General features: G+C 43.2%; 1 protein-coding gene and 1 pseudogene across 1 annotated transcript in view; both read right to left on the bottom strand.

Annotated features, from left to right (window-relative positions):
* Positions 1-6,457, bottom strand: part of LOC106308556 (isoflavone 3'-hydroxylase) — a 25,363-nt gene that overhangs the window by 5,837 nt on the left and 13,069 nt on the right. The gene's annotated exons all lie outside the window — the stretch shown is intronic.
* Positions 4,509-6,457, bottom strand: part of LOC106328344 — a 5,426-nt pseudogene continuing 3,477 nt past the window's right edge.

The following is a 6,457-nucleotide window of genomic DNA, read 5'->3' as shown; positions in this document are numbered from 1 at the left end:
CAAGGTTTCACTTCTTAGATTTAGGTTAGGTCAAGAGAGATGAATGAGAATCGTGGGCTGAATCCCGTAAATAAACTTGAAGAATGAATATGATTTTATTGATGAGTTGAAAGATGATGAATACAAAGGAATGTATCTTGAGATGATTACTAAAGAATACGTAATGCTTTTAATCTAGTACAAAAGTTGATATATGGAAAAGAGATGGCTTGTCTTTTATCTTCTCCGTCTTTATATAGTCTAGGTTTCGTTGGCAACCCTTCAACTGTTCTCCGAGATATTCGGCTTCAATTACGGAACTCGCTTTAGGCTCCTCTTGACCGAGTCTCTTAAGGTGTTAGCTCACTTTCTGTCGTGACCTCTGCTATGATGTCTCCCAGGTCCAGTCGTCAGCTCGGCTTTTAGCTCCCTTTGTTATGATGGGCTTATCGCAACCCACATGCTAGCTCACGCTTATCGGTACCTCACCTGAGGGTCATATTCGGGTCCAACAGTGCTCCCCTCTGCTTTGAGCAAAAAATCTGTGTCTCTCTCAGGTTCGGTGGTGTCCCAGAAACCATCCAGTAAGAAGATATGAGTGCAATTGCATGGAACTGCCAGGGAGCCGGAGCTTACCTGACCAAGCAGCATCTCCGGGAATTGCATCGTTGTTTTACTCCTTCTTTTCTTTTTCTTTCAGAAACAAAAAATAATTTCTCTTTACTTCATGATTTTCTGTTTGAATTTGGTTATAATAAATTATTCACCGTGGAACCACAGGGGCAAAGCGGTGGACTAGCACTTTTTTATTTGGATTCTTTTGATGTTACTATCCTATATTCCGATAATCGTATGATTGATATCGAGGCCACCATAGAGGGACAGAAAGTTTTCATCACCTTCGTCTATGGGGATCCGGTTATTGAATACCGAGAAAATGTCTGGGAACGTTTGACCAGGATGAGCTTGAACCGATCAGGACCATAGCTTATGTTAGGGGATTTTAACGAAATCACGAGCAACCTTGAGAAGAAAGGAGGACGCAAACGCAGTGAGGCGTCCTTCTTGCCTTTCAAGACTATGCTCGCGAACTGTGGTATGTTAGAACTCCCCTCTACCGGTAATACACTTTCTTGGGTGGGGAACCGGAGATCAGGAAAGGTCCAATGCAGGCTGGATCGAGCTGTTGGCAATGAAGACTGGCACCATTGTTTCTCCCACACAAATGTGGAGTACCTACGCTTATGGGGCTCTGACCATCGACCCATTTTTACGAGATTTCTTCATCAAAGGAAACGCGGGAAAAGATCTTTCAGATTCGACAAGCGTTGGATTGGCAAGGAAGGTTTCAGAGACGTCATTCTCCAAGGTTGGAATGATCCAAACCACTTTGACCGTGAAGACATCCACGACAGGATCAAACAGTGCCGCAAATACATCTCACGGTGGAAACGTGCAAACCCGTCGAACACGGCAAAAAAGATTGAAGAGATAAAGGTTCAATTGGAGCAGGCACAACTCGATGATAACTTCACCAATGAGGCAATCCTCAACCTCAAATGGAACCTATGTGCTGCTTTTAGGGATGAAGAACTTTACTAGAAACAGAAAAACCGGGCAAATTGGTTAAGAGAAGGTGATCGAAATACGAAGTTTTTCCATGCCACCACCAAACAGCGCAGAGCGAGAAACAGGATCATCAAACTTCGAAGGGCAAATGGAACCTGGGCAGAAACAGAAGACGACTTGGAGCAAGTGGCAACAAGATATTTTCAAACTTTATTCACTTCGTCCAACCCATCGGATTTTGATGATTCACTCCAGTACATTACTGAGAAAGTTACACCAGCCATGAATGAGGCCCTTATTAAAATCCCAACGGACGAGGAGATTCAGAAAGCAGTCTTCGACATTAACCCAGATACAGCTCCTGGACCAGATGGTATGACGAGTCTCCTCTTCCAGAAATATTGGGGTATTACCGCGGATGTTGTAAAACTCACCGTCAAGGATTTCTTCAGCACTGGTACCGTGGATCCTCGTCTTAACCAGACAAATATCTGTCTCATACCCAAGACAGAGCGTCCCAGCGAGATGACAGAATTCAGACCCATCAGCCTCTGCAATGTTAGCTACAAAGTCATCTCGAAAATCATGAGCAAACGTCTGAAGCGTTGCCTCCCGAAGATAATATCGGAGACTCAATCTGCCTTTGTGGCAAGACGTTTGATTACTGATAACATCCTAGTGGCACATGAGGTGTTTCACGCTTTGCGAACAAATCCGGGATGTAGATCCAAATTTGTGGCAATAAAAACCGATATGAGCAAAGCTTTCGACAGAGTTGAATGGTCCTTCTTAAAAGCACTTTTACTCAAAATGGGGTCTTCCCCAATCTGGGTCTCTTGGATCAAGTCATGCATATCATCAGTATCGTATCAAGTCTTGCTCAATGGGGAACCAAAAGGAAGTATTTCACCTTCACGAGGTATCCGACAAGGAGACCCTCTCCCACCTTTCCTCTTTATCATCCTGACGGAGTCCCTTATCTCTCAACTTCAAGGAGCAGAACGTGAAGGTCGTATCACTGGACTTAAGATAGCCAGAGGCAGTCCACCGATCTCTCACTTACTTTTTGCTGACGACAGCTTGTTTTTCTGTAAGGCCGATGTCCTGCAATGTGCAGAGCTTATGCGTATTATCAACTGCTACGGGCTCTCTTCTGGGCAGCAACTTAACCTTGAGAAATCATCCATACTTTTTGGCAACAAGGTTCCAGGAAACATTAAAGCAGAACTAAAGAATGCCCTCGGTATAGTCAAAGAAGGGGGGATGGGTGTCTATCTAGGACTCCCCGAAAAGATTTGCGGAAGCAAAAAACAAGCTTTTGCTTTTATTCAAGAAAGACTCCTCAGCCGCATAAATCTCTGGTCCGCAAAATTCCTCTCCAAAGGTGGCAAAGAGGTTTTAATCAAGTATGTTGCCCAAGCCCTCCCTACCTATGTGATGTCCTGCTTCCTACTTCCCTTGGAAATCACCAAGAAGCTCACGAGTGTAATCTCACGATTTTGGTGGAGCACAAAACAAAACAATAAAGGACTCCATTGGATTGCTTGGAAAAAAATATGCATCCTGCAAGATAAAGGAGGCTTAGGCTTTCGCGATCTTAGAAGTTTCAATCTCGCTCTACTTGCGAAACAACTCTGGCGGTTGATCCAGTACCCCTCTTCACTCTTGGCTAGAGTTCTGAAAGGACGATACTTCCGCCATACGAACCCTGTGGAAGTGGTAAAAGTGAGCAATCCTTCGTATGTGTGGCGAAGTTTAATGGCGGCACAACCCCTGCTCAAAGCAGGTCTTCGAAACTCGATCGGATCTGGTAGGAATACGCTTGTCTGGGCTGATCGTTGGCTCCCAGCAGTCCCGGCCCATCCCGCCAGACCACGCGGGGTTTCTTTCGATCCAAATCTATGTGTAAGCGATCTCATAGACCCGCAAACGCACGACTGGAACCTTACTACACTACAGCATCTGATTGCTCCCAGCGATATCCCGCTTATCAGAAGCCTTAAACCGTCCCGCCATCAGCGCCCTGACAGCTTTTGCTGGATCCATACGAAATCAGGCTCATACTCGGTGAAATCGGGATATGCCCTCGCAATGTCCCACGACCCATCACTAGATAGCTCTCTGGTTACAGAACCAAGTACGACGCCTTTAAAAGCTAAAGTTTGGTCACTCAAAACCTCGAGAAAGATCAAACACTTTATATGGCAAGCGTTATCAGATTGTACTCCCGTCTGTGGTAGATTAGCAGATCGTCGCTGTAGTACGGAGCGAGGCTGCCCCCGGTGCGGGGCTGAAGAGGAAACCATCAACCACCTCCTCTTTGAATGCCCACCCGCGGCTCAAGCATGGGCGCTGGCTCATCTTCGATACTCTCCGGGGCTCTTCCCGAGCTCATCACTCTTCAGCAATCTCAACTTTTTGCTCTGGAAAGCAAAGGACCAGGAGCCTTCATCCCCAACTCTGGAAAATGTGCCATGGATCCTTTGGTACATTTGGAAAGCCAGAAACAACAAAACGTTTAGTGGAAAAGAAACTACCCCAGAAGAGACTATCCAAATAGCCACTGCTGAAACAGAAAAATGGCGTTTAGCTCAAATCCTACACAAGCCTGAAGAAGACGATAGCCCTGCAAATCAGCCACCAGCTCGCGATACACACCTCGGCCCCCGATGCTCGCTTCACGCCTCTTGGCATCATGCCGACCCCATCTTTGGCGGAGGAATGGTCTTGTTGACAGAGGATGGGACGACGACTTTTGGTTCATTCGCTAGTAACCGAGTCTTAACCCCCCTACACGCTGAGTTTAACACTCTGCTGTGGGCCATGAAATCCTCAATCCAACTAGACCATCTGGATATGACCTTTGAGACAGACTGTCTACAACTGGTCAAGATCTTTGAAGATGAAAAAGAAGACGAATGGCCATCCTTGTTGGCCGAGTTTGAAGAGTTTCGCCTCCTTCATTCTTTGTTTAAATTTTTTTCCTTATCTTTTATTCCTCGTTCTCTGAATGTCCGAGCCGATAGCCTTGCAAAGGGTGCTCGGTCTCGCGGTTTTACGTTCTCCCATGTAAACTCTAATGCTCCGGTTTGGATGGTACTCGAGACCAGACCCCTGGACGCATCATAATAATATATGGAGATTTTGTTGTAAAAAAAAAAAGACTTTCCACATCTGCAGGTTTGTGTAACGTTAGGGTTCGAGAAAGAGAAACCTCCACCGATTAAAGCATCACTGTAATCAAGCTGCATTCCGAAAAGGAAGAGCATGTTCTTCGGATCACAAACTGCAAAAAAAAATGTGTTGCAAGAAAAAAAAATCTGAGATTTCATTTACAGATGGATAAACACTAGACTGCAAACAACAAATAGAATCAAGAACTCGAAGTCTCACACCAATCTAAGTGACATGAGCTAGGACGATAACAAGGCAGATAATACTAGTCTGATACAGTATAGTATAACAATGATCCAAGCTGCACATCAGAAGAATCTACTGACCATCACCATATTACTTGACAACATCCAGTCTAAAACTATAAGGTCATAAATTATAGCCAATAGCTTCACCTTATGAATGTTACAAAATAACCACTTGGCATTTTTATCTGGATGGATGCTTCAACACACCAAAGCAGACATTCATATGCAACATGACGTGTCTACACCATCAAACCACTAACTGATCTAAACTATTGGACCTTATTGTATCAGAATGAAAGGATTATTCAAATTCAAAACAAACCAAAGGAAGAAACTTACCTATAGCGAAACCTTGGTACTCAATGGTGGAATCATCTAGTCTAGCGTTGGCTCTGTTCTCAAAGTCCATGGTGTAAGACATCCCCGAGCAACCTCCTTGTTTAACACCAATCCTCAAACACAGATCTTCCCCGCGTTCTGATCTCATCTTATTCAGATGCTTCAGAGCACTATCCGTCAGAGATATCCCCGGCTTCAGTCCCTCCATTGCAGGTGCCACTGAAACATTCAAAAAGATTCTCGTCAAACTTAGTACATCACAGAGATCATCTCCACCGGAATTAGAATTCACAGACATCATCAAAGTTATAAATTTTTAAAAGGGCAAATCTCCAAAATAGCACATTTCTAAGTTTATATCACAAAAATAGCACTCAAAAACTAAAATGACCAAAATAGCACCTTTCTAAGTTTATCTTTTGAAAATTTTAATTTTTTTATTTTTTAAAATTTGAAATCCTATTCCCAAAACCTCATTTCTCAACTCTAAACCCTAAACTCTAAACCCTAAACCCTAAACCCTAAATCCTAAACCCTACCCTTTAACTCTAAACCCTAAGTCTGTGACTTTTGATAAAACATTAAGTGCTATTTTTATGACTTTTGACCTTGAGTGCTAGTTTGGTAACAAAAACTTGATTTAGTGCTATTTTTGTATTTTTCTCTTTTTAAAACCAAAGATTCTATTTTTATAATTAGGATCGTAAAAGCATAACAGAGAAACCTTACAGGAAGAATAAAAATCGAAACTTTCGACTCGAATCAAAAACAATTACAAACCCATAAATTAAATAAAAATCGATACTTTCGTGAATCAAATCGAACCTGGAGCTGAACTGGATCGAACATAGAGACGGGTTCTCCTTGAACATAGAGGCGGCTTCTCCTATTGAGATTCACGGAACGACGAAGAACGAGGAAATGAAATCGAATTACACGGAGCCGCAGAACGTAAACTCGTGGGGGAGATCCTTAGCTGAAGAAACGTAGGATTCGAAAAGAATTATATGATTGATTCTCTGTAATTACTGCAGTTAGGAAACCTACGCTACTTAGCGGGAAAACTTCCTACGATAAGAATGTAAGTGGGCTAACGAACATTTACATGCCAAGATAATCATTTTGAATTTTCATAGCATATGTTAAAA

Source organism: Brassica oleracea, chromosome C1, assembly GCF_000695525.1.
Source record: "Brassica oleracea var. oleracea cultivar TO1000 chromosome C1, BOL, whole genome shotgun sequence".
Taxonomy (NCBI): domain Eukaryota; kingdom Viridiplantae; phylum Streptophyta; class Magnoliopsida; order Brassicales; family Brassicaceae; genus Brassica; species Brassica oleracea.
Note: the sequence above shows the minus strand (reverse complement) of the source record. Positions and strands in the feature narration are given on the sequence as shown.